The 24,837-nt window shown below is 42.8% G+C and overlaps 58 non-coding genes across 58 annotated transcripts; all 58 read right to left on the reverse strand.

Annotated features, from left to right (window-relative positions):
- Positions 1-67: 67 nt before the first annotated feature.
- trnay-gua (transfer RNA tyrosine (anticodon GUA)) lies at positions 68-168 on the reverse strand. The gene is made up of 2 exons: positions 132-168; positions 68-103 (listed from the first exon to the last, which is right to left on the reverse strand). It is a non-coding gene; the product is annotated as a tRNA-Tyr (tRNA).
- Positions 169-297: 129 nt separating this feature from the next.
- Positions 298-398, reverse strand: trnay-gua (transfer RNA tyrosine (anticodon GUA)). The gene is made up of 2 exons: positions 362-398; positions 298-333 (listed from the first exon to the last, which is right to left on the reverse strand). It is a non-coding gene; the product is annotated as a tRNA-Tyr (tRNA).
- A 5,164-nt stretch (positions 399-5,562) lies between these two features.
- trnay-gua (transfer RNA tyrosine (anticodon GUA)) lies at positions 5,563-5,663 on the reverse strand. The gene is made up of 2 exons: positions 5,627-5,663; positions 5,563-5,598 (listed from the first exon to the last, which is right to left on the reverse strand). It is a non-coding gene; the product is annotated as a tRNA-Tyr (tRNA).
- Positions 5,664-5,792: 129 nt separating this feature from the next.
- trnay-gua (transfer RNA tyrosine (anticodon GUA)) lies at positions 5,793-5,893 on the reverse strand. The gene is made up of 2 exons: positions 5,857-5,893; positions 5,793-5,828 (listed from the first exon to the last, which is right to left on the reverse strand). It is a non-coding gene; the product is annotated as a tRNA-Tyr (tRNA).
- A 129-nt stretch (positions 5,894-6,022) lies between these two features.
- trnay-gua (transfer RNA tyrosine (anticodon GUA)) lies at positions 6,023-6,123 on the reverse strand. Its single transcript has 2 exons — positions 6,087-6,123; positions 6,023-6,058 (listed from the first exon to the last, which is right to left on the reverse strand). It is a non-coding gene; the product is annotated as a tRNA-Tyr (tRNA).
- Positions 6,124-6,252: 129 nt separating this feature from the next.
- trnay-gua (transfer RNA tyrosine (anticodon GUA)) lies at positions 6,253-6,353 on the reverse strand. Its single transcript has 2 exons — positions 6,317-6,353; positions 6,253-6,288 (listed from the first exon to the last, which is right to left on the reverse strand). It is a non-coding gene; the product is annotated as a tRNA-Tyr (tRNA).
- Positions 6,354-6,482: 129 nt separating this feature from the next.
- On the reverse strand, positions 6,483-6,583 carry trnay-gua (transfer RNA tyrosine (anticodon GUA)). Its single transcript has 2 exons — positions 6,547-6,583; positions 6,483-6,518 (listed from the first exon to the last, which is right to left on the reverse strand). It is a non-coding gene; the product is annotated as a tRNA-Tyr (tRNA).
- Positions 6,584-6,789: 206 nt separating this feature from the next.
- trnay-gua (transfer RNA tyrosine (anticodon GUA)) lies at positions 6,790-6,890 on the reverse strand. Its single transcript has 2 exons — positions 6,854-6,890; positions 6,790-6,825 (listed from the first exon to the last, which is right to left on the reverse strand). It is a non-coding gene; the product is annotated as a tRNA-Tyr (tRNA).
- Positions 6,891-7,017: 127 nt separating this feature from the next.
- Positions 7,018-7,118, reverse strand: trnay-gua (transfer RNA tyrosine (anticodon GUA)). Its single transcript has 2 exons — positions 7,082-7,118; positions 7,018-7,053 (listed from the first exon to the last, which is right to left on the reverse strand). It is a non-coding gene; the product is annotated as a tRNA-Tyr (tRNA).
- A 200-nt stretch (positions 7,119-7,318) lies between these two features.
- On the reverse strand, positions 7,319-7,419 carry trnay-gua (transfer RNA tyrosine (anticodon GUA)). The gene is made up of 2 exons: positions 7,383-7,419; positions 7,319-7,354 (listed from the first exon to the last, which is right to left on the reverse strand). It is a non-coding gene; the product is annotated as a tRNA-Tyr (tRNA).
- A 359-nt stretch (positions 7,420-7,778) lies between these two features.
- Positions 7,779-7,879, reverse strand: trnay-gua (transfer RNA tyrosine (anticodon GUA)). Its single transcript has 2 exons — positions 7,843-7,879; positions 7,779-7,814 (listed from the first exon to the last, which is right to left on the reverse strand). It is a non-coding gene; the product is annotated as a tRNA-Tyr (tRNA).
- A 129-nt stretch (positions 7,880-8,008) lies between these two features.
- trnay-gua (transfer RNA tyrosine (anticodon GUA)) lies at positions 8,009-8,109 on the reverse strand. Its single transcript has 2 exons — positions 8,073-8,109; positions 8,009-8,044 (listed from the first exon to the last, which is right to left on the reverse strand). It is a non-coding gene; the product is annotated as a tRNA-Tyr (tRNA).
- A 129-nt stretch (positions 8,110-8,238) lies between these two features.
- On the reverse strand, positions 8,239-8,339 carry trnay-gua (transfer RNA tyrosine (anticodon GUA)). The gene is made up of 2 exons: positions 8,303-8,339; positions 8,239-8,274 (listed from the first exon to the last, which is right to left on the reverse strand). It is a non-coding gene; the product is annotated as a tRNA-Tyr (tRNA).
- A 129-nt stretch (positions 8,340-8,468) lies between these two features.
- Positions 8,469-8,569, reverse strand: trnay-gua (transfer RNA tyrosine (anticodon GUA)). The gene is made up of 2 exons: positions 8,533-8,569; positions 8,469-8,504 (listed from the first exon to the last, which is right to left on the reverse strand). It is a non-coding gene; the product is annotated as a tRNA-Tyr (tRNA).
- A 359-nt stretch (positions 8,570-8,928) lies between these two features.
- On the reverse strand, positions 8,929-9,029 carry trnay-gua (transfer RNA tyrosine (anticodon GUA)). The gene is made up of 2 exons: positions 8,993-9,029; positions 8,929-8,964 (listed from the first exon to the last, which is right to left on the reverse strand). It is a non-coding gene; the product is annotated as a tRNA-Tyr (tRNA).
- A 436-nt stretch (positions 9,030-9,465) lies between these two features.
- trnay-gua (transfer RNA tyrosine (anticodon GUA)) lies at positions 9,466-9,566 on the reverse strand. The gene is made up of 2 exons: positions 9,530-9,566; positions 9,466-9,501 (listed from the first exon to the last, which is right to left on the reverse strand). It is a non-coding gene; the product is annotated as a tRNA-Tyr (tRNA).
- Positions 9,567-9,693: 127 nt separating this feature from the next.
- trnay-gua (transfer RNA tyrosine (anticodon GUA)) lies at positions 9,694-9,794 on the reverse strand. Its single transcript has 2 exons — positions 9,758-9,794; positions 9,694-9,729 (listed from the first exon to the last, which is right to left on the reverse strand). It is a non-coding gene; the product is annotated as a tRNA-Tyr (tRNA).
- Positions 9,795-9,994: 200 nt separating this feature from the next.
- Positions 9,995-10,095, reverse strand: trnay-gua (transfer RNA tyrosine (anticodon GUA)). The gene is made up of 2 exons: positions 10,059-10,095; positions 9,995-10,030 (listed from the first exon to the last, which is right to left on the reverse strand). It is a non-coding gene; the product is annotated as a tRNA-Tyr (tRNA).
- Positions 10,096-10,532: 437 nt separating this feature from the next.
- On the reverse strand, positions 10,533-10,633 carry trnay-gua (transfer RNA tyrosine (anticodon GUA)). Its single transcript has 2 exons — positions 10,597-10,633; positions 10,533-10,568 (listed from the first exon to the last, which is right to left on the reverse strand). It is a non-coding gene; the product is annotated as a tRNA-Tyr (tRNA).
- A 501-nt stretch (positions 10,634-11,134) lies between these two features.
- On the reverse strand, positions 11,135-11,235 carry trnay-gua (transfer RNA tyrosine (anticodon GUA)). Its single transcript has 2 exons — positions 11,199-11,235; positions 11,135-11,170 (listed from the first exon to the last, which is right to left on the reverse strand). It is a non-coding gene; the product is annotated as a tRNA-Tyr (tRNA).
- Positions 11,236-11,364: 129 nt separating this feature from the next.
- Positions 11,365-11,465, reverse strand: trnay-gua (transfer RNA tyrosine (anticodon GUA)). The gene is made up of 2 exons: positions 11,429-11,465; positions 11,365-11,400 (listed from the first exon to the last, which is right to left on the reverse strand). It is a non-coding gene; the product is annotated as a tRNA-Tyr (tRNA).
- A 129-nt stretch (positions 11,466-11,594) lies between these two features.
- On the reverse strand, positions 11,595-11,695 carry trnay-gua (transfer RNA tyrosine (anticodon GUA)). Its single transcript has 2 exons — positions 11,659-11,695; positions 11,595-11,630 (listed from the first exon to the last, which is right to left on the reverse strand). It is a non-coding gene; the product is annotated as a tRNA-Tyr (tRNA).
- Positions 11,696-11,901: 206 nt separating this feature from the next.
- trnay-gua (transfer RNA tyrosine (anticodon GUA)) lies at positions 11,902-12,002 on the reverse strand. The gene is made up of 2 exons: positions 11,966-12,002; positions 11,902-11,937 (listed from the first exon to the last, which is right to left on the reverse strand). It is a non-coding gene; the product is annotated as a tRNA-Tyr (tRNA).
- A 129-nt stretch (positions 12,003-12,131) lies between these two features.
- Positions 12,132-12,232, reverse strand: trnay-gua (transfer RNA tyrosine (anticodon GUA)). Its single transcript has 2 exons — positions 12,196-12,232; positions 12,132-12,167 (listed from the first exon to the last, which is right to left on the reverse strand). It is a non-coding gene; the product is annotated as a tRNA-Tyr (tRNA).
- A 129-nt stretch (positions 12,233-12,361) lies between these two features.
- trnay-gua (transfer RNA tyrosine (anticodon GUA)) lies at positions 12,362-12,462 on the reverse strand. The gene is made up of 2 exons: positions 12,426-12,462; positions 12,362-12,397 (listed from the first exon to the last, which is right to left on the reverse strand). It is a non-coding gene; the product is annotated as a tRNA-Tyr (tRNA).
- A 129-nt stretch (positions 12,463-12,591) lies between these two features.
- On the reverse strand, positions 12,592-12,692 carry trnay-gua (transfer RNA tyrosine (anticodon GUA)). Its single transcript has 2 exons — positions 12,656-12,692; positions 12,592-12,627 (listed from the first exon to the last, which is right to left on the reverse strand). It is a non-coding gene; the product is annotated as a tRNA-Tyr (tRNA).
- A 129-nt stretch (positions 12,693-12,821) lies between these two features.
- On the reverse strand, positions 12,822-12,922 carry trnay-gua (transfer RNA tyrosine (anticodon GUA)). Its single transcript has 2 exons — positions 12,886-12,922; positions 12,822-12,857 (listed from the first exon to the last, which is right to left on the reverse strand). It is a non-coding gene; the product is annotated as a tRNA-Tyr (tRNA).
- Positions 12,923-13,281: 359 nt separating this feature from the next.
- trnay-gua (transfer RNA tyrosine (anticodon GUA)) lies at positions 13,282-13,382 on the reverse strand. Its single transcript has 2 exons — positions 13,346-13,382; positions 13,282-13,317 (listed from the first exon to the last, which is right to left on the reverse strand). It is a non-coding gene; the product is annotated as a tRNA-Tyr (tRNA).
- Positions 13,383-13,511: 129 nt separating this feature from the next.
- Positions 13,512-13,612, reverse strand: trnay-gua (transfer RNA tyrosine (anticodon GUA)). Its single transcript has 2 exons — positions 13,576-13,612; positions 13,512-13,547 (listed from the first exon to the last, which is right to left on the reverse strand). It is a non-coding gene; the product is annotated as a tRNA-Tyr (tRNA).
- Positions 13,613-13,818: 206 nt separating this feature from the next.
- trnay-gua (transfer RNA tyrosine (anticodon GUA)) lies at positions 13,819-13,919 on the reverse strand. The gene is made up of 2 exons: positions 13,883-13,919; positions 13,819-13,854 (listed from the first exon to the last, which is right to left on the reverse strand). It is a non-coding gene; the product is annotated as a tRNA-Tyr (tRNA).
- A 129-nt stretch (positions 13,920-14,048) lies between these two features.
- trnay-gua (transfer RNA tyrosine (anticodon GUA)) lies at positions 14,049-14,149 on the reverse strand. The gene is made up of 2 exons: positions 14,113-14,149; positions 14,049-14,084 (listed from the first exon to the last, which is right to left on the reverse strand). It is a non-coding gene; the product is annotated as a tRNA-Tyr (tRNA).
- Positions 14,150-14,349: 200 nt separating this feature from the next.
- trnay-gua (transfer RNA tyrosine (anticodon GUA)) lies at positions 14,350-14,450 on the reverse strand. Its single transcript has 2 exons — positions 14,414-14,450; positions 14,350-14,385 (listed from the first exon to the last, which is right to left on the reverse strand). It is a non-coding gene; the product is annotated as a tRNA-Tyr (tRNA).
- Positions 14,451-14,579: 129 nt separating this feature from the next.
- On the reverse strand, positions 14,580-14,680 carry trnay-gua (transfer RNA tyrosine (anticodon GUA)). The gene is made up of 2 exons: positions 14,644-14,680; positions 14,580-14,615 (listed from the first exon to the last, which is right to left on the reverse strand). It is a non-coding gene; the product is annotated as a tRNA-Tyr (tRNA).
- Positions 14,681-14,809: 129 nt separating this feature from the next.
- Positions 14,810-14,910, reverse strand: trnay-gua (transfer RNA tyrosine (anticodon GUA)). The gene is made up of 2 exons: positions 14,874-14,910; positions 14,810-14,845 (listed from the first exon to the last, which is right to left on the reverse strand). It is a non-coding gene; the product is annotated as a tRNA-Tyr (tRNA).
- Positions 14,911-15,039: 129 nt separating this feature from the next.
- On the reverse strand, positions 15,040-15,140 carry trnay-gua (transfer RNA tyrosine (anticodon GUA)). The gene is made up of 2 exons: positions 15,104-15,140; positions 15,040-15,075 (listed from the first exon to the last, which is right to left on the reverse strand). It is a non-coding gene; the product is annotated as a tRNA-Tyr (tRNA).
- A 206-nt stretch (positions 15,141-15,346) lies between these two features.
- On the reverse strand, positions 15,347-15,447 carry trnay-gua (transfer RNA tyrosine (anticodon GUA)). Its single transcript has 2 exons — positions 15,411-15,447; positions 15,347-15,382 (listed from the first exon to the last, which is right to left on the reverse strand). It is a non-coding gene; the product is annotated as a tRNA-Tyr (tRNA).
- A 129-nt stretch (positions 15,448-15,576) lies between these two features.
- On the reverse strand, positions 15,577-15,677 carry trnay-gua (transfer RNA tyrosine (anticodon GUA)). The gene is made up of 2 exons: positions 15,641-15,677; positions 15,577-15,612 (listed from the first exon to the last, which is right to left on the reverse strand). It is a non-coding gene; the product is annotated as a tRNA-Tyr (tRNA).
- Positions 15,678-15,877: 200 nt separating this feature from the next.
- Positions 15,878-15,978, reverse strand: trnay-gua (transfer RNA tyrosine (anticodon GUA)). The gene is made up of 2 exons: positions 15,942-15,978; positions 15,878-15,913 (listed from the first exon to the last, which is right to left on the reverse strand). It is a non-coding gene; the product is annotated as a tRNA-Tyr (tRNA).
- A 436-nt stretch (positions 15,979-16,414) lies between these two features.
- trnay-gua (transfer RNA tyrosine (anticodon GUA)) lies at positions 16,415-16,515 on the reverse strand. Its single transcript has 2 exons — positions 16,479-16,515; positions 16,415-16,450 (listed from the first exon to the last, which is right to left on the reverse strand). It is a non-coding gene; the product is annotated as a tRNA-Tyr (tRNA).
- A 1,030-nt stretch (positions 16,516-17,545) lies between these two features.
- On the reverse strand, positions 17,546-17,646 carry trnay-gua (transfer RNA tyrosine (anticodon GUA)). The gene is made up of 2 exons: positions 17,610-17,646; positions 17,546-17,581 (listed from the first exon to the last, which is right to left on the reverse strand). It is a non-coding gene; the product is annotated as a tRNA-Tyr (tRNA).
- Positions 17,647-17,775: 129 nt separating this feature from the next.
- trnay-gua (transfer RNA tyrosine (anticodon GUA)) lies at positions 17,776-17,876 on the reverse strand. The gene is made up of 2 exons: positions 17,840-17,876; positions 17,776-17,811 (listed from the first exon to the last, which is right to left on the reverse strand). It is a non-coding gene; the product is annotated as a tRNA-Tyr (tRNA).
- A 129-nt stretch (positions 17,877-18,005) lies between these two features.
- On the reverse strand, positions 18,006-18,106 carry trnay-gua (transfer RNA tyrosine (anticodon GUA)). The gene is made up of 2 exons: positions 18,070-18,106; positions 18,006-18,041 (listed from the first exon to the last, which is right to left on the reverse strand). It is a non-coding gene; the product is annotated as a tRNA-Tyr (tRNA).
- Positions 18,107-18,235: 129 nt separating this feature from the next.
- Positions 18,236-18,336, reverse strand: trnay-gua (transfer RNA tyrosine (anticodon GUA)). Its single transcript has 2 exons — positions 18,300-18,336; positions 18,236-18,271 (listed from the first exon to the last, which is right to left on the reverse strand). It is a non-coding gene; the product is annotated as a tRNA-Tyr (tRNA).
- A 129-nt stretch (positions 18,337-18,465) lies between these two features.
- Positions 18,466-18,566, reverse strand: trnay-gua (transfer RNA tyrosine (anticodon GUA)). The gene is made up of 2 exons: positions 18,530-18,566; positions 18,466-18,501 (listed from the first exon to the last, which is right to left on the reverse strand). It is a non-coding gene; the product is annotated as a tRNA-Tyr (tRNA).
- Positions 18,567-19,295: 729 nt separating this feature from the next.
- On the reverse strand, positions 19,296-19,396 carry trnay-gua (transfer RNA tyrosine (anticodon GUA)). The gene is made up of 2 exons: positions 19,360-19,396; positions 19,296-19,331 (listed from the first exon to the last, which is right to left on the reverse strand). It is a non-coding gene; the product is annotated as a tRNA-Tyr (tRNA).
- A 436-nt stretch (positions 19,397-19,832) lies between these two features.
- On the reverse strand, positions 19,833-19,933 carry trnay-gua (transfer RNA tyrosine (anticodon GUA)). Its single transcript has 2 exons — positions 19,897-19,933; positions 19,833-19,868 (listed from the first exon to the last, which is right to left on the reverse strand). It is a non-coding gene; the product is annotated as a tRNA-Tyr (tRNA).
- A 200-nt stretch (positions 19,934-20,133) lies between these two features.
- On the reverse strand, positions 20,134-20,234 carry trnay-gua (transfer RNA tyrosine (anticodon GUA)). The gene is made up of 2 exons: positions 20,198-20,234; positions 20,134-20,169 (listed from the first exon to the last, which is right to left on the reverse strand). It is a non-coding gene; the product is annotated as a tRNA-Tyr (tRNA).
- Positions 20,235-20,741: 507 nt separating this feature from the next.
- trnay-gua (transfer RNA tyrosine (anticodon GUA)) lies at positions 20,742-20,842 on the reverse strand. The gene is made up of 2 exons: positions 20,806-20,842; positions 20,742-20,777 (listed from the first exon to the last, which is right to left on the reverse strand). It is a non-coding gene; the product is annotated as a tRNA-Tyr (tRNA).
- Positions 20,843-20,971: 129 nt separating this feature from the next.
- Positions 20,972-21,072, reverse strand: trnay-gua (transfer RNA tyrosine (anticodon GUA)). Its single transcript has 2 exons — positions 21,036-21,072; positions 20,972-21,007 (listed from the first exon to the last, which is right to left on the reverse strand). It is a non-coding gene; the product is annotated as a tRNA-Tyr (tRNA).
- A 200-nt stretch (positions 21,073-21,272) lies between these two features.
- trnay-gua (transfer RNA tyrosine (anticodon GUA)) lies at positions 21,273-21,373 on the reverse strand. Its single transcript has 2 exons — positions 21,337-21,373; positions 21,273-21,308 (listed from the first exon to the last, which is right to left on the reverse strand). It is a non-coding gene; the product is annotated as a tRNA-Tyr (tRNA).
- A 129-nt stretch (positions 21,374-21,502) lies between these two features.
- trnay-gua (transfer RNA tyrosine (anticodon GUA)) lies at positions 21,503-21,603 on the reverse strand. The gene is made up of 2 exons: positions 21,567-21,603; positions 21,503-21,538 (listed from the first exon to the last, which is right to left on the reverse strand). It is a non-coding gene; the product is annotated as a tRNA-Tyr (tRNA).
- Positions 21,604-21,962: 359 nt separating this feature from the next.
- trnay-gua (transfer RNA tyrosine (anticodon GUA)) lies at positions 21,963-22,063 on the reverse strand. The gene is made up of 2 exons: positions 22,027-22,063; positions 21,963-21,998 (listed from the first exon to the last, which is right to left on the reverse strand). It is a non-coding gene; the product is annotated as a tRNA-Tyr (tRNA).
- Positions 22,064-22,269: 206 nt separating this feature from the next.
- On the reverse strand, positions 22,270-22,370 carry trnay-gua (transfer RNA tyrosine (anticodon GUA)). Its single transcript has 2 exons — positions 22,334-22,370; positions 22,270-22,305 (listed from the first exon to the last, which is right to left on the reverse strand). It is a non-coding gene; the product is annotated as a tRNA-Tyr (tRNA).
- Positions 22,371-22,499: 129 nt separating this feature from the next.
- Positions 22,500-22,600, reverse strand: trnay-gua (transfer RNA tyrosine (anticodon GUA)). The gene is made up of 2 exons: positions 22,564-22,600; positions 22,500-22,535 (listed from the first exon to the last, which is right to left on the reverse strand). It is a non-coding gene; the product is annotated as a tRNA-Tyr (tRNA).
- A 200-nt stretch (positions 22,601-22,800) lies between these two features.
- On the reverse strand, positions 22,801-22,901 carry trnay-gua (transfer RNA tyrosine (anticodon GUA)). The gene is made up of 2 exons: positions 22,865-22,901; positions 22,801-22,836 (listed from the first exon to the last, which is right to left on the reverse strand). It is a non-coding gene; the product is annotated as a tRNA-Tyr (tRNA).
- A 436-nt stretch (positions 22,902-23,337) lies between these two features.
- On the reverse strand, positions 23,338-23,438 carry trnay-gua (transfer RNA tyrosine (anticodon GUA)). Its single transcript has 2 exons — positions 23,402-23,438; positions 23,338-23,373 (listed from the first exon to the last, which is right to left on the reverse strand). It is a non-coding gene; the product is annotated as a tRNA-Tyr (tRNA).
- A 1,030-nt stretch (positions 23,439-24,468) lies between these two features.
- trnay-gua (transfer RNA tyrosine (anticodon GUA)) lies at positions 24,469-24,569 on the reverse strand. The gene is made up of 2 exons: positions 24,533-24,569; positions 24,469-24,504 (listed from the first exon to the last, which is right to left on the reverse strand). It is a non-coding gene; the product is annotated as a tRNA-Tyr (tRNA).
- Positions 24,570-24,698: 129 nt separating this feature from the next.
- trnay-gua (transfer RNA tyrosine (anticodon GUA)) lies at positions 24,699-24,799 on the reverse strand. The gene is made up of 2 exons: positions 24,763-24,799; positions 24,699-24,734 (listed from the first exon to the last, which is right to left on the reverse strand). It is a non-coding gene; the product is annotated as a tRNA-Tyr (tRNA).
- Between the last annotated feature and the right edge of the window lie 38 nt (positions 24,800-24,837).

The raw sequence follows: 24,837 nt of genomic DNA on the forward strand, positions 1-24,837 counted from the left end.
AATCCCTGTTTATTCCACTCTCACTAAGGGCCATACAACTCTTCCAAAACGGACAAAGATAAAAACCTCCTTCGAGCCGGAGTTGAACCAGCGACCTAAGGATACCTGCTAATTGCACATTGAATATAAGCCTACAGTCCTCCGCTCTACCAACTGAGCTATCGAAGGGTGACAAAGATAAAATTCTCCTTCGAGCCGGAGTTGAATCAGATTTGGTTTGATATCAGTAAAATCCCTGTTTATTCCACTCTCACTAAGGGCCATACAACTCTTCCAAAAGGGACAAAGATAAAAACCTCCTTCGAGCCGGAGTTGAACCAGCGACCTAAGGATACCTGCTAATTGCACGTTGAATATCAGCCTACAGTCCTCCGCTCTACCAACTGAGCTATCGAAGGGTAAAGTTATTGTGTTGTTTTTTAGCAGGGAATACAAGGCTGGACCTAAAGACGAACCAAAGTTTGTTTTACAAAGAACAGATGGAAGGAGGCGGTGAGTCTGTTGCGTCACTTCCTGTCGACAGCGTGTTTGATGTCTTGAACTTTTTCAGAGCTCTAGCGATACCAAGTTGATTCTGTCGTGATATTGTCAGTACAAGCGGCGAATTATCTACGTGAGACGTTGTTAAACGCCTCGCCGTCCAGCACTTTGTCGTTTAAACGAATAGTTGCTTAGACGTTGTTTAGCGTTAGCGCTACCTCTTTTAGCATTAGCTTAGCAGCTAACATTGTGATGTCTTCCCTCCCTACCTCCCCTGCTCTCTCTTGCTCGGTGTGTCACATGTTTAGCTATTCCTCTGCCTCCCTTACGGATAATGGTACATGTAAGAAGTGCAGTATATTTGATCGCTTGGAGGCGAGGCTTAGTGAGTTAGAAGCACGGCTCCGCACCATGGAGGTAGCCGCTGTTAACCAGCCATCTCCTATAGTCGGTGCGGACCACATAGACGTATCGTTTGCTCCTGCTAACCGTCCCCCGGCAACCCCCGAGCGGCCGGGAGGCTGGGTGACTGTCCGGAATAAGCATAAGTCTAAGTCGAAGCACACGGTTAACCACCAACCACTTCACGTTTCAAACCGCTTCTCCCCACTCAGCGACACACCCGCTGAGAAGCCAACTCTGGTTATAGGTAGCTCCATTCTGAGGAACGTGAAGTTAGCGAAACCAGGGGCCATAGTCACTTGTATCCCCGGGGCCAGAGCGGGCGACATTGAGTCTTATCTTAAACTGCTGGCTAAGGATAAACGTAAATACAGTAAGATTGTAATACATGTCGGCGGTAATGACTCCCGGTTACGCCACTCGGAAGTCACAAAAGTTAACGTGGAATCGGTGTGTACATACGCTAAAACAATGTCGGACACCGTAGTTTTCTCTGGCCCCCTCCCAAACTTGATCAGTGACGACATGTATAGCCGCATGTCGTCATTCCGCCGCTGGTTGTCGAGGTGGTGCCCAGTAAATAATGTGGGCTTCGTTGATCACTGGAAAACGTTTTGGGGAGTGCCTGGTCTGATTAGGAGGGACGGCATCCATCCAACTTTGGATGGAGTTCAACTCATTTCTAAGAACCTGACCCAGTTTCTTAATGGACTTAATCCATGACCCAGAGTTCAGACCAGGAAGCAGAGTCGCAGTCTTACACACTTCTCTGCGCTTCATTCCGAGCAGTCACTCAGCGTAATTAACTCTATAGAAACTGTTTCTGCCCCACGGACACCGTTATTTAAGTTAAAGGTAAACAACCGAGGAGTTATATTTAATAACTTAATCAAAGTTAAATGTAACAATACAACTGTGCAACAAACTAGGAGAATTAAAGGGGGTCTTTTGAATATTAGATCTCTGTGCTCTAAAGCTGTTTTAGTAAATGAACTAATATCTGACAACCATGTTGATATTTTCTGTCTTACTGAAACATGGCTATCGGATGGGGAGTACTTTAGCTTAAATGAAGCGACTCCTCCAAGTCATGTTAATACTCATATCCCCCGAGGCACAGGCCGAGGGGGTGGAGTGGCAGCTATTTATGACTCCTGCCTTTTAATAAACCTTAAACCTAAACTGGATTATAACTCATTTGAAAGTCTGACTTTCAGTCTTTCACAACCAACCTGGAAAATAATCCAGCCGGTTCTCTTTGTAATAGTGTACAGGGCCCCAGGTCCTTATTCTGAATTTTTATGTGAATTTTCACAGTTCTTAACGAGTTTGGTCCTTAAAACGGACAAGGTAATTATAGTGGGTGACTTTAACATTCATGTGGATGTCGATAACGACAGCCTTGGTACTTCATTTCTCTCTTTGCTGGAATCAATTGGTTTCTGTCAGACTGTAAACAAACCAACTCATTGTTTTAACCACACCCTCGACTTGGTTCTTGTGTATGGTATTGTGATAGAACACTTAACAATCTTTCCACAGAACCCTCTCCTGTCCGACCATTGTCTGATAACCTTTGAATTTCTACTGCCAGAATCTCCTCCTCCTGCCAAGGGTTTCTACAGTCGATGTTTATCGGACACCGCTGTAGCCTCATTTAAAGAAACCATTCCCTCTGCTCTAAGTTCAGTGTCCTGTCTCAAGATATCAGAAGACTCCTGTGAAAACTTCAGTCCGTCACAAATCGACCATCTTGTCGATACTGCCACAGGCTCTTTGAGAATGGCGCTGGACGGTATTGCTCCCCTCAAAAGAAGAATGGCAACAAGAAGGAAGTTCGCGCCTTGGTATAACTCTCAAACCCGGAACCTAAAGCAAACTGTGCGGAAACTTGAGCGGTTATGGCGTTCCACCAAATCAGAAGGATCTAGGCTAACTTGGCAAGACAGCGTTAAAACATATAAGAAGGCTCTCCGTAACGCAAGAGCATCTTATTACTCATCATTAATCGAGAAAAATAAAAACAACTCCAGGTTTCTCTTCAGCACTGTAGCCAGACTGACAGAGAGTCACAGCGCTGTCGAGCCGTGTATTCCTGTGGACCTCAGTAGTAACGACTTTATGAACTTCTTCAATAATAAGATTCTGACTATCAAAGAGAAAATTGATGGTCTACTACCCCCAACCGGAGCCAACCCGTCCGCGGATGTAGGATCCTTGGACGCAGCCGTGGGCCCTGATACCTACTTGGATGGTTTCTCTTCCATCAACCTTGATCAACTGACTTCTACAATTTTGAAATCCAACTCTTCCACTTGTCTCCTGGATCCGATTCCAACTAAGCTGCTTAAGGAAGTTTTTCCGTTAATTAGCACATCCCTACTGGATATTATGAATCTGTCTTTGTTGACAGGACATGTACCACAGTCCTTCAAGGTAGCTGTAATTAAACCTCTTCTGAAGAAACCTACCCTAGCTCCAGAGGTGTTGGCTAACTACAGACCCATCTCTAATCTTCCCTTCCTCGCTAAGATCCTGGAGAAATCTGTCGCGAATCAATTATGTGACTTTCTACAAAACAATGCTTTGTTCGAGGATTTCCAGTCAGGATTTCGAATGCATCACAGCACAGAAACGGCACTGGTGAAAATTACAAATGATCTTCTACTTGCATCGGACCAAGGACTTGTATCTTTTCTTGTATTGCTGGACCTCAGTGCTGCATTTGACACCATCAATCACCGTATCCTGCTGCAGAGACTGGAACACTTGATTGGCATCAAAGGAACTGCACTCAGCTGGTTTAAATCTTATTTATCGGATCGATCCCAGTTTGTGTTTGTGAACGGTGAATCATTGAGGACCACGAATGTTGGTCACGGAGTCCCACAAGGTTCTGTGCTTGGACCGATTCTATTTACCTTGTACATGCTTCCTTTGGGCGACGTTATCAGAAAACACCGCATAAACTTCCATTGTTATGCAGACGATACTCAACTGTATCTATCGATCAAGCCAGAAGACACCAACCAACTTGTTAGACTTCAGGACTGTCTTGGAGACATCAAAACCTGGATGACCTGCAACTTCCTGATGTTAAACTCGGAAAAAACGGAAGTTATCATGATAGGCCCAGAGCGCCTTCGAAGTCAGCTGTCACGTGATACAGTCTCTATGGATGGAATTGCTCTGGTATCCAACAGCACCGTCAGAAATCTTGGAGTTCTCTTCGACCAGGATATGTCCTTCAACTCTCATATAAAGAAGACTTCAAGGACTGCCTTTTTTCATCTACGGAATATATCAAAAATCAGGAACTTCCTGTCTCAAAGTGATGCAGAAAAACTAGTTCATGCATTTGTTACTTCTAGACTGGATTACTGTAATTCTTTGTTATCAGGCTGCTCTTGTAAATCGCTTAAACCTCTCCAACTGATTCAGAATGCTGCAGCACGTGTATTAACAAGAACTAAGAAATGGGATCATATAACTCCTGTATTAACTTCTCTGCACTGGCTTCCTGTTAAATCAAGAATAGAATTTAAGGTACTTCTCCTCACCTACAAGGCACTTGCTGGTGAGGCACCGTCTTATCTTAAAGAGCTTGTTACACCGTATTGTCCTACAAGGCATCTACGCTCCATAGATGCTGGGCTACTTGTGGTTCCTAGAGTTTTAAAAAGTAGGATGGGGGCCAGAGCCTTCAGTTATCAAGCTCCTCTTTTGTGGAACCAGCTTCCACTTTCAGTCCGGGGGGCAGACTCGGTAAGTTCATTTAAGATAAAGCTTAAAACGTTCCTCTTTGATATTGCTTATAGTTAGGGCTGGCTCAGGTTAGCCTGGACCAGCCCTTAGTTAAGCTGCTCTAGGCTTAGACTGCCGGGGGACTTCTTAGGACACACCGAGCCCCTCTCTCACTCTCACTCTCTCCTCCCACAATCATCCATGCTTTATTAATGTACATCACTAATTAAGCTTCTTTCCGGGAGTTTTTTGTGCTTTCTCGCCTAGCAGGTCTCCGTGGATCATAGTTTCGTGCGGACCCCGGTTCTGACTCCTGGCTCATGGCTCTGCTGACACCTGCTGCTGCCATCATCATTACTTTAAATATGATTCATATTACTGTCATCAAAAACCAACATCTTTCTGCTCTCCCTCCCCACAGAAGCCTCTGTGGATGGTGGTTCGATCTGATGGAGGTTGTCCCTGCAGTGGTCCTGCCGTACACCTCTTCTGCTACTTGCAATTACTTGTATCATTTCAGTTAGAGAAATTGAATGTATTGTACATCTTTTACATTGTTGATTCTGTACACATGACATCCATTGCAGTCTGTCCATCCCGGGAGAGGGATCCCTCCTCTGACGTTCTCCCTAAGGTTTCTTCCCTTTTTTCCCCATTGAAGGGTTTTTTTCATATTTTGGGGAGTTTTTCCTGTGCCGATGTGAGGGTTTCGGGACAGAGGATGTTGCATGTGTACAGACTGTAAAGCCCTCTGAGGCAAATTTGTAATTTGCGATTTTGGGCTATACAAAATAAAATGAATTGAATTGAATTGAATTCGTTTTCAGGAAATTTCAAGAGAAGATTTGGTTGGCCATCAGTTAAAACTCTGTTTATTCCACTCTCACTAATAATGAGGGCCATACAACTCTTCCAAAAGGGACAAAGATAAAAACCTCCTTCGAGCCGGAGTTGAACCAGCGACCTAAGGATACCTGCTAATTGCACATTGAACATCAGCCTACAGTCCTCCGCTCTACCAACTGAGCTATCGAAGGGTGACAAAGATTAAATTCTCCTTCGAGCCGGAGTTGAACCAGATTTGGTTTGATATCAGTAAAATCCCTGTTTATTCCACTCTCACTAAGGGCCATACAACTCTTCCAAAACGGACAAAGATAAAAACCTCCTTCGAGCCGGAGTTGAACCAGCGACCTAAGGATACCTGCTAATTGCACATTGAATATCAGCCTACAGTCCTCCGCTCTACCAACTGAGCTATCGAAGGGTGACAAAGATAAAATTCTCCTTCGAGCCGGAGTTGAATCAGATTTGGTTTGATATCAGTAAAATCCCTGTTTATTCCACTCTCACTAAGGGCCATACAACTCTTCCAAAACGGACAAAGATAAAAACCTCCTTCGAGCCGGAGTTGAACCAGCGACCTAAGGATACCTGCTAATTGCAAAATGAATATCAGCCTACAGTCCTCCGCTCTACCAACTGAGCTATCAAAGGGTGACAAAGATAAAATTCTCCTTCGAGACGGAGTTGAACCAGATTTGGTTTGATATCAGTAAAATCCCTGTTTATTCCACTCTCACTAAGGGCCATACAACTCTTCCAAAACGGACAAAGATAAAAACCTCCTTCGAGCCGGAGTTGAACCAGCGACCTAAGGATACCTGCTAATTGCACATTGAATATCAGCCTACAGTCCTCCGCTCTACCAACTGAGCTATCGAAGGGTGACAAAGATAAAATTCTCCTTCGAGCCGGAGTTGAATCAGATTTGGTTTGATATCAGTAAAATCCCTGTTTATTCCACTCTCACTAAGGGCCATACAACTCTTCCAAAAGGGACAAAGATAAAAACCTCCTTCGAGCCGGAGTTGAACCAGCGACCTAAGGATACCTGCTAATTGCACATTGAATATCAGCCTACAGTCCTCCGCTCTACCAACTGAGCTATCGAAGGGTAAAGTTATTGTGTTGTTTTTTAGCAGGGAATACAAGGCTGGACCTAAAGACGAACCAAAGTTTGTTTTACAAAGAACAGATGGATTCCTTTTCAGAAAATTTCAAGAGAAGATTTGGTTGGCCATCAGTTAAAACTCTGTTTATTCCACTCTCACTAATAATGAGGGCCATACAACTCTTCCAAAAGGGACAAAGATAAAAACCTCCTTCGAGCCGGAGTTGAACCAGCGACCTAAGGATACCTGCTAATTGCACATTGAACATCAGCCTACAGTCCTCCGCTCTACCAACTGAGCTATCGAAGGGTGACAAAGATAAAATTCTCCTTCGAGCCGGAGTTGAACCAGATTTGGTTTGATATCAGTAAAATCCCTGTTTATTCCACTCTCACTAAGGGCCATACAACTCTTCCAAAACGGACAAAGAAAAACCTCCTTCGAGCCGGAGTTGAACCAGCGACCTAAGGATACCTGCTAATTGCACATTGAATATCAGCCTACAGTCCTCCGCTCTACCAACTGAGCTATCGAAGGTTAAAGTTAATGTGTTGTTTTTTAGCAGGGAATACAAGGCTGGACCTAAAGACAAACCAAAGTTTGTTTTACAAAGAACAGATGGATTCGTTTTCAGGAAATTTCAAAAGAAGATTTGGTTTGATATCAGTAAAATCCCTGTTTATTCCACTCTCACTAAGGGCCATACAACTCTTCCAAAACGGACAAAGATAAAAACCTCCTTCGAGCCGGAGTTGAACCAGCGACCTAAGGATACCTGCTAATTGCACATTGAATATCAGCCTACAGTCCTCCGCTCTACCAACTGAGCTATCGAAGGGTGACAAAGATAAAATTCTCCTTCGAGCCGGAGTTGAATCAGATTTGGTTTGATATCAGTAAAATCCCTTTTTATTCCACTCTCACTAAGGGCCATACAACTCTTCCAAAACGGACAAAGATAAAAACCTCCTTCGAGCCGGAGTTGAACTAGCGACCTAAGGATACCTGCTAATTGCAAAATGAATATCAGCCTACAGTCCTCCGCTCTACCAACTAAGCTATCGAAGGGTGACAAAGATAAAATTCTCCTTCGAGACGGAGTTGAACCAGATTTGGTTTGATATCAGTAAAATCCCTGTTTATTCCACTCTCACTAAGGGCCATACAACTCTTCCAAAACGGACAAAGATAAAAACCTCCTTCGAGCCGGAGTTGAACCAGCGACCTAAGGATACCTGCTAATTGCACATTGAATATCAGCCTACAGTCCTCCGCTCTACCAACTGAGCTATCGAAGGGTGACAAAGATAAAATTCTCCTTCGAGCCGGAGTTGAATCAGATTTGGTTTGATATCAGTAAAATCCCTGTTTATTCCACTCTCACTAAGGGCCATACAACTCTTCCAAAAGGGACAAAGATAAAAACCTCCTTCGAGCCGGAGTTGAACCAGCGACCTAAGGATACCTGCTAATTGCACATTGAATATCAGCCTACAGTCCTCCGCTCTACCAACTGAGCTATCGAAGGGTGACAAAGATAAAATTCTCCTTCGAGACGGAGTTGAACCAGATTTGGTTTGATATCAGTAAAATCCCTGTTTATTCCACTCTCACTAAGGGCCATACAACTGTTCCAAAACGGACAAAGATAAAAACCTCCTTCGAGCCGGAGTTGAACCAGCGACCTAAGGATACCTGCTAATTGCACATTGAATATCAGCCTACAGTCCTCCGCTCTACCAACTGAGCTATCGAAGGGTGACAAAGATAAAATTCTCCTTCGAGACGGAGTTGAACCAGATTTGGTTTGATATCAGTAAAATCCCTGTTTATTCCACTCTCACTAAGGGCCATACAACTCTTCCAAAACGGACAAAGATAAAAACCTCCTTCGAGCCGGAGTTGAACCAGCGACCTAAGGATACCTGCTAATTGCACGTTGAATATCAGCCTACAGTCCTCCGCTCTACCAACTGAGCTATCGAAGGGTGACAAAGATAAAATTCTCCTTCGAGCCGGAGTTGAATCAGATTTGGTTTGATATCAGTAAAATCCCTGTTTATTCCACTCTCACTAAGGGCCATACAACTCTTCCAAAACGGACAAAGATAAAAACCTCCTTCGAGCCGGAGTTGAACCAGCGACCTTAGGATACCTGCTAATTGCAAAATGAATATCAGCCTACAGTCCTCCGCTCTACCAACTGAGCTATCGAAGGGTGACAAAGATAAAATTCTCCTTCGAGCCGGAGTTGAACCAGATTTGGTTTGATATCAGTAAAATCCCTGTTTATTCCACTCTCACTAAGGGCCATACAACTGTTCCAAAACGGACAAAGATAAAAACCTCCTTCGAGCCGGAGTTGAACCAGCGACCTAAGGATACCTGCTAATTGCACATTGAATATCAGCCTACAGTCCTCCGCTCTACCAACTGAGCTATCGAAGGGTGACAAAGATAAAATTCTCCTTCGAGCCGGAGTTGAATCAGATTTGGTTTGATATCAGTAAAATCCCTGTTTATTCCACTCTCACTAAGGGCCATACAACTCTTCCAAAAGGGACAAAGATAAAAACCTCCTTCGAGCCGGAGTTGAACCAGCGAGCTAAGGATACCTGCTAATTGCACGTTGAATATCAGCCTACAGTCCTCCGCTCTACCAACTGAGCTATCGAAGGGTAAAGTTATTGTGTTGTTTTTTAGCAGGGAATACAAGGCTGGACCTAAAGACGAACCAAAGTTTGTTTTACAAAGAACAGATGGATTCGTTTTCAGAAAATTTCAAGAGAAGATTTGGTTGGCCATCAGTTAAAACTCTGTTTATTCCACTCTCACTAATAATGAGGGCCATACAACTCTTCCAAAAGGGACAAAGATAAAAACCTCCTTCGAGCCGGAGTTGAACCAGCGACCTAAGGATACCTGCTAATTGCACATTGAACATCAGCCTACAGTCCTCCGCTCTACCAACTGAGCTATCGAAGGGTGACAAAGATAAAATTCTCCTTCGAGCCGGAGTTGAACCAGATTTGGTTTGATATCAGTAAAATCCCTGTTTATTCCACTCTCACTAAGGGCCATACAACTCTTCCAAAACGGACAAAGAAAAACCTCCTTCGAGCCGGAGTTGAACCAGCGACCTAAGGATACCTGCTAATTGCACATTGAATATCAGCCTACAGTCCTCCGCTCTACCAACTGAGCTATCGAAGGTTAAAGTAAATGTGTTGTTTTTTAGCAGGGAATACAAGGCTGGACCTAAAGACGAACCAAAGTTTGTTTTACAAAGAACAGATGGATTCGTTTTCAGGAAATTTCAAAAGAAGATTTGGTTTGATATCAGTAAAATCCCTGTTTATTCCACTCTCACTAAGGGCCATACAACTCTTCCAAAACGGACAAAGATAAAAACCTCCTTCGAGCCGGAGTTGAACCAGCGACCTAAGGATACCTGCTAATTGCACATTGAATATCAGCCTACAGTCCTCCGCTCTACCAACTGAGCTATCGAAGGGTGACAAAGATAAAATTCTCCTTCGAGCCGGAGTTGAACCAGATTTGGTTTGATATCAGTAAAATCCCTGTTTATTCCACTCTCACTCAGGGCCATACAACTCTTCCAAAACGGACAAAGATAAAAAGCTCCTTCGAGCCGGAGTTGAACCAGCGACCTAAGGATACCTGCTAATTGCACATTGAATATCAGCCTACAGTCCTCCGCTCTACCAACTGAGCTATGGAGGGGTAATCTTATTGAGTTGTTTTTTTAGCATGTATAACAAAGCTTGACCTAAAGACGAACCAAAGTTTGTTTTACAAAGAACAGATGGATTCGTTTTCAGGAAATTTCAAGAGAAGATTTGGTTGGCCATCAGTAAAATCCCTGTTTATTCCACTCTCACTAATAATGAGGGCCATACAACTGTTCCAAAACGGACAAAGATAAAAACCTCCTTCGAGCCGGAGTTGAACCAGCGACCTAAGGATACCTGCTAATTGCACATTGAATATCAGCCTACAGTCCTCCGCTCTACCAACTGAGCTATCGAAGGCTAATTTTGTTGTGTTGTTTTTTAGACTGTATAACAAAGCTTGACCTGAAGACGAACCAAAGTTTGTTTTACAAAGAACAGATGGATTTGTTTTCAGGAAATTTCAAGAGAAGATTTGGTTTGATATCAGTAAAATCCCTGTTTATTCCACTCTCACAAAGGGCCATACAACTCTTCCAAAACGGACAAAGATAAAATTCTCCTTCGAGCCGGAGTTGAACCAGCAACCTAAGGATACCTGCTAATTGCACATTGAATATCAGCCTACAGTCCTCCGCTCTACGAACTGAGCTATCGAAGGCTAATTTTGTTGTGTTGTTTTTTAGACTGTATAACAAAGCTTGACCTGAAGACGAACCAAAGTTTGTTTTACAAAGAACAGATGGATTTGTTTTCAGGAAATTTCAAGAGAAGATTTGGTTTGATATCAGTAAAATCCCTGTTTATTCCACTCTCACAAAGGGCCATACAACTCTTCCAAAACGGACAAAGATAAAAACCTCCTTCGAGCCGGAGTTGAACCAGCGACCTAAGGATACCTGCTAATTGCAAAATGAATATCAGCCTACAGTCCTCCGCTCTACCAACTGAGCTATCGAAGGGTGACAAAGATAAAATTCTCCTTCGAGACGGAGTTGAACCAGATTTGGTTTGATATCAGTAAAATCCCTGTTTATTCCACTCTCACTAAGGGCCATACAACTCTTCCAAAACGGACAAAGATAAAAACCTCCTTCAAGCCGGAGTTGAACCAGCGACCTAAGGATACCTGCTAATTGCACATTGAATATCAGCCTACAGTCCTCCGCTCTACCAACTGAGCTATCGAAGGGTGACAAAGATAAAATTCTCCTTCGAGCCGGAGTTGAATCAGATTTGGTTTGATATCAGTAAAATCCCTGTTTATTCCACTCTCACTAAGGGCCATACAACTCTTCCAAAAGGGACAAAGATAAAAACCTCCTTCGAGCCGGAGTTGAACCAGCGACCTAAGGATACCTGCTAATTGCACGTTGAATATCAGCCTACAGTCCTCCGCTCTACCAACTGAGCTATCGAAGGGTAAAGTTATTGTGTTGTTTTTTAGCAGGGAATACAAGGCTGGACCTAAAGACGAACCAAAGTTTGTTTTACAAAGAACAGATGGATTCGTTTTCAGGAAATTTCAAGAGAAGATTTGGTTGGCCATCAGTTAAAACTCTGTTTATTCCACTCTCACTAATAATGAGGGCCATACAACTCTTCCAAAAGGGACAAAGATAAAAACCTCCTTCGAGCCGGAGTTGAACCAGCGACCTAAGGATACCTGCTAATTGCACATTGAACATCAGCCTACAGTCCTCCGCTCTACCAACTGAGCTATCGAAGGGTGACAAAGATAAAATTCTCCTTCGAGCCGGAGTTGAACCAGATTTGGTTTGATATCAGTAAAATCCCTGTTTATTCCACTCTCACTAAGGGCCATACAACTCTTCCAAAACGGACAAAGATAAAAACCTCCTTCGAGCCGGAGTTGAACCAGCGACCTAAGGATACCTGCTAATTGCACATTGAATATCAGCCTACAGTCCTCCGCTCTACCAACTGAGCTATCGAAGGGTGACAAAGATAAAATTCTCCTTCGAGCCGGAGTTGAATCAGATTTGGTTTGATATCAGTAAAATCCCTGTTTATTCCACTCTCACTAAGGGCCATACAACTCTTCCAAAACGGACAAAGATAAAAACCTCCTTCGAGCCGGAGTTGAACCAGCGACCTAAGGATACCTGCTAATTGCAAAATGAATATCAGCCTACAGTCCTCAGCTCTACCAACTGAGCTATCGAAGGGTGACAAAGATAAAATTCTCCTTCGAGCCGGAGTTGAACCAGATTTGGCTTGATATCAGTAAAATCCCTGTTTATTCCACTCTCACTAAGGGCCATACAACTGTTCCAAAACGGACAAAGATAAAAACCTCCTTCGAGCCGGAGTTGAACCAGCGACCTAAGGATACCTGCTAATTGCACATTGAATATCAGCCTACAGTCCTCCGCTCTACCAACTGAGCTATCGAAGGGTGACAAAGATAAAATTCTCCTTCGAGCCGGAGTTGAACCAGATTTGGTTTGATATCAGTAAAATCCCTGTTTATTCCACTCTCACTAAGGGCCATACAACTCTTCCAAAACGGACAAAGATAAAAACCTCCTTCGAGCCGGAGTTGAACCAGCGACCTAAGGATACCTGCTAATTGCACGTTGAATATCAGCCTACAGTCCTCCGCTCTACCAACTGAGCTATCGAAGGGTGACAAAGATAAAATTCTCCTTCGAGCCGGAGTTGAATCAGATTTGGTTTGATATCAGTAAAATCCCTGTTTATTCCACTCTCACTAAGGGCCATACAACTCTTCCAAAACGGACAAAGATAAAAACCTCCTTCGAGCCGGAGTTGAACCAGCGACCTTAGGATACCTGCTAATTGCAAAATGAATATCAGCCTACAGTCCTCCGCTCTACCAACTGAGCTATCGAAGGGTGACAAAGATAAAATTCTCCTTCGAGCCGGAGTTGAACCAGATTTGGTTTGATATCAGTAAAATCCCTGTTTATTCCACTCTCACTAAGGGCCATACAACTGTTCCAAAACGGACAAAGATAAAAACCTCCTTCGAGCCGGAGTTGAACCAGCGACCTAAGGATACCTGCTAATTGCACATTGAATATCAGCCTACAGTCCTCCGCTCTACCAACTGAGCTATCGAAGGGTGACAAAGATAAAATTCTCCTTCGAGCCGGAGTTGAATCAGATTTGGTTTGATATCAGTAAAATCCCTGTTTATTCCACTCTCACTAAGGGCCATACAACTCTTCCAAAAGGGACAAAGATAAAAACCTCCTTCGAGCCGGAGTTGAACCAGCGACCTAAGGATACCTGCTAATTGCACGTTGAATATCAGCCTACAGTCCTCCGCTCTACCAACTGAGCTATCGAAGGGTAAAGTTATTGTGTTGTTTTTTAGCAGGGAATACAAGGCTGGACCTAAAGACGAACCAAAGTTTGTTTTACAAAGAACAGATGGATTCGTTTTCAGGAAATTTCAAGAGAAGATTTGGTTGGCCATCAGTTAAAACTCTGTTTATTCCACTCTCACTAATAATGAGGGCCATACAACTCTTCCAAAAGGGACAAAGATAAAAACCTCCTTCGAGCCGGAGTTGAACCAGCGACCTAAGGATACCTGCTAATTGCACATTGAACATCAGCCTACAGTCCTCCGCTCTACCAACTGAGCTATCGAAGGGTGACAAACATAAAATTCTCCTTCGAGCCGGAGTTGAACCAGATTTGGTTTGATATCAGTAAAATCCCTGTTTATTCCACTCTCACTAAGGGCCATACAACTCTTCCAAAACAGACAAAGATAAAAACCTCCTTCGAGCCGGAGTTGAACCAGCGACCTAAGGATACCTGCTAATTGCACATTGAATATCAGCCTACAGTCCTCCGCTCTACCAACTGAGCTATCGAAGGCTAATTTTGTTGTGTTGTTTTTTAGACTGTATAACAAAGCTTGACCTGAAGACGAACCAAAGTTTGTTTTACAAAGAACAGATGGATTTGTTTTCAGGAAATTTCAAGAGAAGATTTGGTTTGATATCAGTAAAATCCCTGTTTATTCCACTCTCACAAAGGGCCATACAACTCTTCCAAAACGGACAAAGATAAAATTCTCCTTCGAGCCGGAGTTGAACCAGCGACCTAAGGATACCTGCTAATTGCACATTGAATATCAGCCTACAGTCCTCCGCTCTACCAACTGAGCTATCGAAGGTTGACAAAGATAAAATTCTCCTTCGAGCCGGAGTTGAATCAGATTTGGTTTGATATCAGTAAAATCCCTGTTTATTCCACTCTCACTAAGGGCCATACAACTCTTCCAAAACGGACAAAGATAAAAACCTCCTTCGAGCCGGAGTTGAACCAGCGACCTAAGGATACCTGCTAATTGCAAAATGAATATCAGCCTACAGTCCTCCGCTCTACCAACTGAGCTATCGAAGGGTGACAAAGATAAAATTCTCCTTCGAGCCGGAGTTGAACCAGATTTGGTTTGATATCAGTAAAATCCCTGTTTATTCCACTCTCACTAAGGGCCATACAACTGTTCCAAAACGGACAAAGATAAAAACCTCCTTCGAGCCGGAGTTGAACCAGCGACCTAAGGATACCTGCTAATTGCACATTGAATATCAGCCTACAGTCCTCCGCTCTACCAACTGAGCTATCGAAGGGTGACAAAGATAAAATTCTCCTTCGAGCCGGAGTTGAATCAGATTTGGTTTGATATCAGTAAAATCCCTGTTTATTCCACTCTCACTAAGGGCCATACAACTCTTCCAAAAGGGACAAAGATAAAAACCTCCTTCGAGCCGGAGTTGAACCAGCGACCTAAGGATACCTGCTAATTGCACGTTGAATATCAGCCTACAGTCCTCCGCTCTACCAACTGAGCTATCGAAGGGTAAAGTTATTGTGTTGTTTTTTAGCAGGGAATACAAGGCTGGACCTAAAGACGAACCAAAGTTTGTTTTACAAAGAACAGATGGATTCGTTTTCAGGAAATTTCAAGAGAAGATTTGGTTGGCCATCAGTTAAAACTCTGTTTATTCCACTCTCACTAATAATGAGGGCCATACAACTCTTCCAAAAGGGACAAAGATAAAAACCTCCTTCGAGCCGGAGTTGAACCAGCGACCTAAGGATACCTGCTAATTGCACATTGAACATCAGCCTACAGTCCTCCGCTCTACCAACTGAGCTATCGAAGGGTGACAAACATAAAATTCTCCTTCGAGCCGGAGTTGAACCAGATTTGGTTTGATATCAGTAAAATCCCTGTTTATTCCACTCTCACTAAGGGCCATACAACTCTTCCAAAACAGACAAAGATAAAAACCTCCTTCGAGCCGGAGTTGAACCAGCGACCTAAGGATACCTGCTAATTGCACATTGAATATCAGCCTACAGTCCTCCGCTCTACCAACTGAGCTATCGAAGGCTAATTTTGTTGTGTTGTTTTTTAGACTGTATAACAAAGCTTGACCTGAAGACGAACCAAAGTTTGTTTTACAAAGAACAGATGGATTTGTTTTCAGGAAATTTCAAGAGAAGATTTGGTTTGATATCAGTAAAATCCCTGTTTATTCCACTCTCACAAAGGGCCATACAACTCTTCCAAAACGGACAAAGATAAAATTCTCCTTCGAGCCGGAGTTGAACCAGCGACCTAAGGATACCTGCTAATTGCACATTGAATATCAGCCTACAGTCCTCCGCTCTACCAACTGAGCTATCGAAGGGTGACAAAGATAAAATTCTCCTTCGAGCCGGAGTTGAACCAGATTTGGTTTGATATCAGTAAAATCCCTGTTTATTCCACTCTCACTCAGGGCCATACAACTCTTCCAAAACGGACAAAGATAAAAAGCTCCTTCGAGCCGGAGTTGAACCAGCAACCTAAGGATACCTGCTAATTGCACATTGAATATCAGCCTACAGTCCTCCGCTCTACCAACTGAGCTATGGAGGGGTAATCTTATTGAGTTGTTTTTTAGCATGTATAACAAAGCTTGACCTAAAGACGAACCAAAGTTTGTTTTACAAAGAACAGATGGATTCGTTTTCAGGAAATTTCAAGAGAAGATTTGGTTGGCCATCAGTAAAATCCCTGTTTATTCCACTCTCACTAATAATGAGGGCCATACAACTGTTCCAAAACGGACAAAGATAAAAACCTCCTTCGAGCCGGAGTTGAACCAGCGACCTAAGGATACCTGCTAATTGCACATTGAATATCAGCCTACAGTCCTCCGCTCTACCAACTGAGCTATCGAAGGCTAATTTTGTTGTGTTGTTTTTTAGACTGTATAACAAAGCTTGACCTGAAGACGAACCAAAGTTTGTTTTACAAAGAACAGATGGATTTGTTTTCAGGAAATTTCAAGAGAAGATTTGGTTTGATATCAGTAAAATCCCTGTTTATTCCACTCTCACAAAGGGCCATACAACTCTTCCAAAACGGACAAAGATAAAATTCTCCTTCGAGCCGGAGTTGAACCAGCAACCTAAGGATACCTGCTAATTGCACATTGAATATCAGCCTACAGTCCTCCGCTCTACAAACTGAGCTATCGAAGGGTAAAGTTATTGTGTTGTTTTTTAGCAGGGAATACAAGGCTGGACCTAAAGACGAACCAAAGTTTGTTTTACAAAGAACAGATGGATTCGTTTTCAGGAAATTTCAAGAGAAGATTTGGTTTGATATCAGTAAAATCCCTGTTTATTCCACTCTCACTAAGGGCCATACAACTCTTCCAAAACGGACAAAGAAAAACCTCCTTCGAGCCGCAGCTGAACCAGCGACCTAAGGATACCTGCTAATTGCACATTGAATATCAGCCTACAGTCCTCCGCTCTACCAACTGAGCTATCGAAGGGTGACAAAGATAAAATTCTCCTTCGAGCCGGAGTTGAACCAGATTTGGTTTGATATCAGTAAAATCCCTGTTTATTCCACTCTCACTAAGGGCCATACAACTCTTCCAAAACGGACAAAGATAAAAACCTCCTTCGAGCCGGAGTTGAACCAGCGACCTAAGGATACCTGCTAATTGCACATTGAATATCAGCCTACAGTCCTCCGCTCTACAAACTGAGCTATCGAAGGGTAAAGTTATTGTGTTGTTTTTTAGCAGGGAATACAAGGCTGGACCTAAAGACGAACCAAAGTTTGTTTTACAAAGAACAGATGGATTCGTTTTCAGGAAATTTCAAGAGAAGATTTGGTTTGATATCAGTAAAATCCCTGTTTATTCCACTCTCACTAAGGGCCATACAACTGTTCCAAAACGGACAAAGATAAAAACCTCCTTCGAGCCGGAGTTGAACCAGCGACCTAAGGATACCTGCTAATTGCACATTGAATATCAGCCTACAGTCCTCCGCTCTACCAACTGAGCTATCGAAGGGTGACAAAGATAAAATTCTCCTTCGAGCCGGAGTTGAACCAGATTTGGTTTGATATCAGTAAAATCCCTGTTTATTCCACTCTCACTAAGGGCCATACAACTCTTCCAAAACGGACAAAGATAAAAACCTCCTTCGAGCCGGAGTTGAACCAGCGACCTAAGGATACCTGCTAATTACACGTTGAATATCAGCCTACAGTCCTCCGCTCTACCAACTGAGCTATCGAAGGGTGACAAAGATAAAATTCTCCTTCGAGCCGGAGTTGAATCAGATTTGGTTTGATATCAGTAAAATCCCTGTTTATTCCACTCTCACTAAGGGCCATACAACTCTTCCAAAACGGACAAAGATAAAAACCTCCTTCGAGCCGGAGTTGAACCAGCGACCTAAGGATACCTGCAAATTGCAAAATGAATATCAGCCTACAGTCCTCCGCTCTACCAACTGAGCTATCGAAGGGTGACAAAGATAAAATTCTCCTTCGAGCCGGAGTTGAACCAGATTTGGTTTGATATCAGTAAAATCCCTGTTTATTCCACTCTCACTAAGGGCCATACAACTGTTCCAAAACGGACAAAGATAAAAACCTCCTTCGAGCCGGAGTTGAACCAGCGACCTAAGGATACCTGCTAATTGCACATTGAATATCAGCCTACAGTCCTCCGCTCTACCAACTGAGCTATCGAAGGGTGACAAACATAAAATTCTCCTTCGAGCCGGAGTTGAACCAGATTTGGTTTGATATCAGTAAAATCCCTGTTTATTCCACTCTCACTCAGGGCCATACAACTCTTCCAAAACGGACAAAGATAAAAAGCTCCTTCGAGCCGGAGTTGAACCAGCAACCTAAGGATACCTGCTAATTGCACATTGAATATCAGCCTACAGTCCTCCGCTCTACCAACTGAGCTATCGAAGGCTAATTTTGTTGTGTTGTTTTTTAGACTGTATAACAAAGCTTGACCTGAAGACGAACCAAAGTTTGTTTTACAAAGAACAGATGGATTTGTTTTCAGGAAATTTCAAGAGAAGATTTGGTTTGATATCAGTAAAATCCCTGTTTATTCCACTCTCACAAAGGGCCATACAACTCTTCCAAAACGGACAAAGATAAAATTCTCCTTCGAGCCGGAGTTGAACCAGCAACCTAAGGATACCTGCTAATTGCACATTGAATATCAGCCTACAGTCCTCCGCTCTACAAACTGAGCTATCGAAGGGTAAAGTTATTGTGTTGTTTTTTAGCAGGGAATACAAGGCTGGACCTAAAGACGAACCAAAGTTTGTTTTACAAAGAACAGATGGATTCGTTTTCAGGAAATTTCAAGAGAAGATTTGGTTTGATATCAGTAAAATCCCTGTTTATTCCACTCTCACTAAGGGCCATACAACTCTTCCAAAACGGACAAAGAAAAACCTCCTTCGAGCCGGAGCTGAACCAGCGACCTAAGGATACCTGCTAATTGCACATTGAATATCAGCCTACAGTCCTCCGCTCTACCAACTGAGCTATCGAAGGGTGACAAAGATAAAATTCTCCTTCGAGCCGGAGTTGAACCAGATTTGGTTTGATATCAGTAAAATCCCTGTTTATTCCACTCTCACTAAGGGCCATACAACTCTTCCAAAACGGACAAAGATAAAAACCTCCTTCGAGCCGGAGTTGAACCAGCGACCTAAGGATACCTGCTAATTGCACATTGAATATCAGCCTACAGTCCTCCGCTCTACCAACTGAGCTATCGAAGGGTGACAAAGATAAAATTCTCCTTCGAGCCGGAGTTGAACCAGATTTGGTTTGATATCAGTAAAATCCCTGTTTATTCCACTCTCACTCAGGGCCATACAACTCTTCCAAAACGGACAAAGATAAAAAGCTCCTTCGAGCCGGAGTTGAACCAGCGACCTAAGGATACCTGCTAATTGCACATTGAATATCAGCCTACAGTCCTCCGCTCTACCAACTGAGCTATGGAGGGGTAATCTTATTGAGTTGTTTTTTAGCATGTATAACAAAGCTTGACCTAAAGACGAACCAAAGTTTGTTTTACAAAGAACAGATGGATTCGTTTTCAGGAAATTTCAAGAGAAGATTTGGTTGGCCATCAGTAAAATCCCTGTTTATTCCACTCTCACTAATAATGAGGGCCATACAACTGTTCCAAAACGGACAAAGATAAAAACCTCCTTCAAGCCGGAGTTGAACCAGCGACCTAAGGATACCTGCTAATTGCACATTGAATATCAGCCTACAGTCCTCCGCTCTACCAACTGAGCTATCGAAGGCTAATTTTGTTGTGTTGTTTTTTAGACTGTATAACAAAGCTTGACCTGAAGACGAACCAAAGTTTGTTTTACAAAGAACAGATGGATTTGTTTTCAGGAAATTTCAAGAGAAGATTTGGTTTGATATCAGTAAAATCCCTGTTTATTCCACTCTCACAAAGGGCCATACAACTCTTCCAAAACGGACAAAGATAAAATTCTCCTTCGAGCCGGAGTTGAACCAGCAACCTAAGGATACCTGCTAATTGCACATTGAATATCAGCCTACAGTCCTCCGCTCTACCAACTGAGCTATCGAAGGCTAATTTTGTTGTGTTGTTTTTTAGACTGTATAACAAAGCTTGACCTGAAGACGAACCAAAGTTTGTTTTACAAAGAACAGATGGATTTGTTTTCAGGAAATTTCAAGAGAAGATTTGGTTTGATATCAGTAAAATCCCTGTTTATTCCACTCTCACAAAGGGCCATACAACTCTTCCAAAACGGACAAAGATAAAATTCTCCTTCGAGCCGGAGTTGAACCAGCAACCTAAGGATACCTGCTAATTGCACATTGAATATCAGCCTACAGTCCTCCGCTCTACAAACTGAGCTATCGAAGGGTAAAGTTATTGTGTTGTTTTTTAGCAGGGAATACAAGGCTGGACCTAAAGACGAACCAAAGTTTGTTTTACAAAGAACAGATGGATTCGTTTTCAGGAAATTTCAAGAGAAGATTTGGTTGGCCATCAGTTAAAACTCTGTTTATTCCACTCTCACTAATAATGAGGGCCATACAACTCTTCCAAAAGGGACAAAGATAAAAACCTCCTTCGAGCCGGAGTTGAACCAGCGACCTAAGGATACCTGCTAATTGCACATTGAACATCAGCCTACAGTCCTCCGCTCTACCAACTGAGCTATCGAAGGGTGACAAACATAAAATTCTCCTTCGAGCCGGAGTTGAACCAGATTTGGTTTGATATCAGTAAAATCCCTGTTTATTCCACTCTCACTAAGGGCCATACAACTCTTCCAAAACAGACAAAGATAAAAACCTCCTTCGAGCCGGAGTTGAACCAGCGACCTAAGGATACCTGCTAATTGCACATTGAATATCAGCCTACAGTCCTCCGCTCTACCAACTGAGCTATCGAAGGCTAATTTTGTTGTGTTGTTTTTTAGACTGTATAACAAAGCTTGACCTGAAGACGAACCAAAGTTTGTTTTACAAAGAACAGATGGATTTGTTTTCAGGAAATTTCAAGAGAAGATTTGGTTTGATATCAGTAAAATCCCTGTTTATTCCACTCTCACAAAGGGCCATACAACTCTTCCAAAACGGACAAAGATAAAATTCTCCTTCGAGCCGGAGTTGAACCAGCGACCTAAGGATACCTGCTAATTGCACATTGAATATCAGCCTACAGTCCTCCGCTCTACCAACTGAGCTATCGAAGGGTGACAAAGATAAAATTCTCCTTCGAGCCGGAGTTGAATCAGATTTGGTTTGATATCAGTAAAATCCCTGTTTATTCCACTCTCACTAAGGGCCATACAACTCTTCCAAAACGGACAAAGATAAAAACCTCCTTCGAGCCGGAGTTGAACCAGCGACCTAAGGATACCTGCTAATTGCAAAATGAATATCAGCCTACAGTCCTCCGCTCTACCAACTGAGCTATCGAAGGGTGACAAAGATAAAATTCTCCTTCGAGCCGGAGTTGAACCAGATTTGGTTTGATATCAGTAAAATCCCTGTTTATTCCACTCTCACTAAGGGCCATACAACTGTTCCAAAACGGACAAAGATAAAAACCTCCTTCGAGCCGGAGTTGAACCAGCGACCTTAGGATACCTGCTAATTGCACATTGAATATCAGCCTACAGTCCTCCGCTCTACCAACTGAGCTATCGAAGGGTGACAAAGATAAAATTCTCCTTCGAGCCGGAGTTGAATCAGATTTGGTTTGATATCAGTAAAATCCCTGTTTATTCCACTCTCACTAAGGGCCATACAACTCTTCCAAAAGGGACAAAGATAAAAACCTCCTTCGAGCCGGAGTTGAACCAGCGACCTAAGGATACCTGCTAATTGCACGTTGAATATCAGCCTACAGTCCTCCGCTCTACCAACTGAGCTATCGAAGGGTAAAGTTATTGTGTTGTTTTTTAGCAGGGAATACAAGGCTGGACCTAAAGACGAACCAAAGTTTGTTTTACAAAGAACAGATGGATTCGTTTTCAGGAAATTTCAAGAGAAGATTTGGTTGGCCATCAGTTAAAACTCTGTTTATTCCACTCTCACTAATAATGAGGGCCATACAACTCTTCCAAAAGGGACAAAGATAAAAACCTCCTTCGAGCCGGAGTTGAACCAGCGACCTAAGGATACCTGCTAATTGCACATTGAACATCAGCCTACAGTCCTCCGCTCTACCAACTGAGCTATCGAAGGGTGACAAACATAAAATTCTCCTTCGAGCCGGAGTTGAACCAGATTTGGTTTGATATCAGTAAAATCCCTGTTTATTCCACTCTCACTAAGGGCCATACAACTCTTCCAAAACAGACAAAGATAAAAACCTCCTTCGAGCCGGAGTTGAACCAGCGACCTAAGGATACCTGCTAATTGCACATTGAATATCAGCCTACAGTCCTCCGCTCTACCAACTGAGCTATCGAAGGCTAATTTTGTTGTGTTGTTTTTTAGACTGTATAACAAAGCTTGACCTGAAGACGAACCAAAGTTTGTTTTACAAAGAACAGATGGATTTGTTTTCAGGAAATTTCAAGAGAAGATTTGGTTTGATATCAGTAAAATCCCTGTTTATTCCACTCTCACAAAGGGCCATACAACTCTTCCAAAACGGACAAAGATAAAATTCTCCTTCGAGCCGGAGTTGAACCAGCGACCTAAGGATACCTGCTAATTGCACATTGAATATCAGCCTACAGTCCTCCGCTCTACCAACTGAGCTATCGAAGGGTGACAAAGATAAAATTCTCCTTCGAGCCGGAGTTGAACCAGATTTGGTTTGATATCAGTAAAATCCCTGTTTATTCCACTCTCACTCAGGGCCATACAACTCTTCCAAAACGGACAAAGATAAAAAGCTCCTTCGAGCCGGAGTTGAACCAGCAACCTAAGGATACCTGCTAATTGCACATTGAATATCAGCCTACAGTCCTCCGCTCTACCAACTGAGCTATGGAGGGGTAATCTTATTGAGTTGTTTTTTAGCATGTATAACAAAGCTTGACCTAAAGACGAACCAAAGTTTGTTTTACAAAGAACAGATGGATTCGTTTTCAGGAAATTTCAAGAGAAGATTTGGTTGGCCATCAGTAAAATCCCTGTTTATTCCACTCTCACTAATAATGAGGGCCATACAACTGTTCCAAAACGGACAAAGATAAAAACCTCCTTCGAGCCGGAGTTGAACCAGCGACCTAAGGATACCTGCTAATTGCACATTGAATATCAGCCTACAGTCCTCCGCTCTACCAACTGAGCTATCGAAGGCTAATTTTGTTGTGTTGTTTTTTAGACTGTATAACAAAGCTTGACCTGAAGACGAACCAAAGTTTGTTTTACAAAGAACAGATGGATTTGTTTTCAGGAAATTTCAAGAGAAGATTTGGTTTGATATCAGTAAAATCCCTGTTTATTCCACTCTCACAAAGGGCAATACAACTCTTCCAAAACGGACAAAGATAAAATTCTCCTTCGAGCCGGAGTTGAACCAGCAACCTAAGGATACCTGCTAATTGCACATTGAATATCAGCCTACAGTCCTCCGCTCTACAAACTGAGCTATCGAAGGGTAAAGTTATTGTGTTGTTTTTTAGCAGGGAATACAAGGCTGGACCTAAAGACGAACCAAAGTTTGTTTTACAAAGAACAGATGGATTCGTTTTCAGGAAATTTCAAGAGAAGATTTGGTTTGATATCAGTAAAATCCCTGTTTATTCCACTCTCACTAAGGGCCATACAACTCTTCCAAAACGGACAAAGAAAAACCTCCTTCGAGCCGGAGCTGAACCAGCGACCTAAGGATACCTGCTAATTGCACATTGAATATCAGCCTACAGTCCTCCGCTCTACCAACTGAGCTATCGAAGGGTGACAAAGATAAAATTCTCCTTCGAGCCGGAGTTGAACCAGATTTGGTTTGATATCAGTAAAATCCCTGTTTATTCCACTCTCACTAAGGGCCATACAACTCTTCCAAAACGGACAAAGATAAAAACCTCCTTCGAGCCGGAGTTGAACCAGCGACCTAAGGATACCTGCTAATTGCACATTGAATATCAGCCTACAGTCCTCCGCTCTACAAACTGAGCTATCGAAGGGTAAAGTTATTGTGTTGTTTTTTAGCAGGGAATACAAGGCTGGACCTAAAGACGAACCAAAGTTTGTTTTACAAAGAACAGATGGATTCGTTTTCAGGAAATTTCAAGAGAAGATTTGGTTTGATATCAGTAAAATCCCTGTTTATTCCACTCTCACTAAGGGCCATACAACTGTTCCAAAACGGACAAAGATAAAAACCTCCTTCGAGCCGGAGTTGAACCAGCGACCTAAGGATACCTGCTAATTGCACATTGAATATCAGCCTACAGTCCTCCGCTCTACCAACTGAGCTATCGAAGGGTGACAAAGATAAAATTCTCCTTCGAGCCGGAGTTGAACCAGATTTGGTTTGATATCAGTAAAATCCCTGTTTATTCCACTCTCACTAAGGGCCATACAACTCTTCCAAAACGGACAAAGATAAAAACCTCCTTCGAGCCGGAGTTGAACCAGCGACCTAAGGATACCTGCTAATTGCACGTTGAATATCAGCCTACAGTCCTCCGCTCTACCAACTGAGCTATCGAAGGGTGACAAAGATAAAATTCTCCTTCGAGCCGGAGTTGAA

This window comes from Pungitius pungitius, chromosome 4 (assembly GCF_949316345.1).
Source record: "Pungitius pungitius chromosome 4, fPunPun2.1, whole genome shotgun sequence".
NCBI classification, from domain to species: Eukaryota; Metazoa; Chordata; class Actinopteri; order Perciformes; family Gasterosteidae; genus Pungitius; species Pungitius pungitius.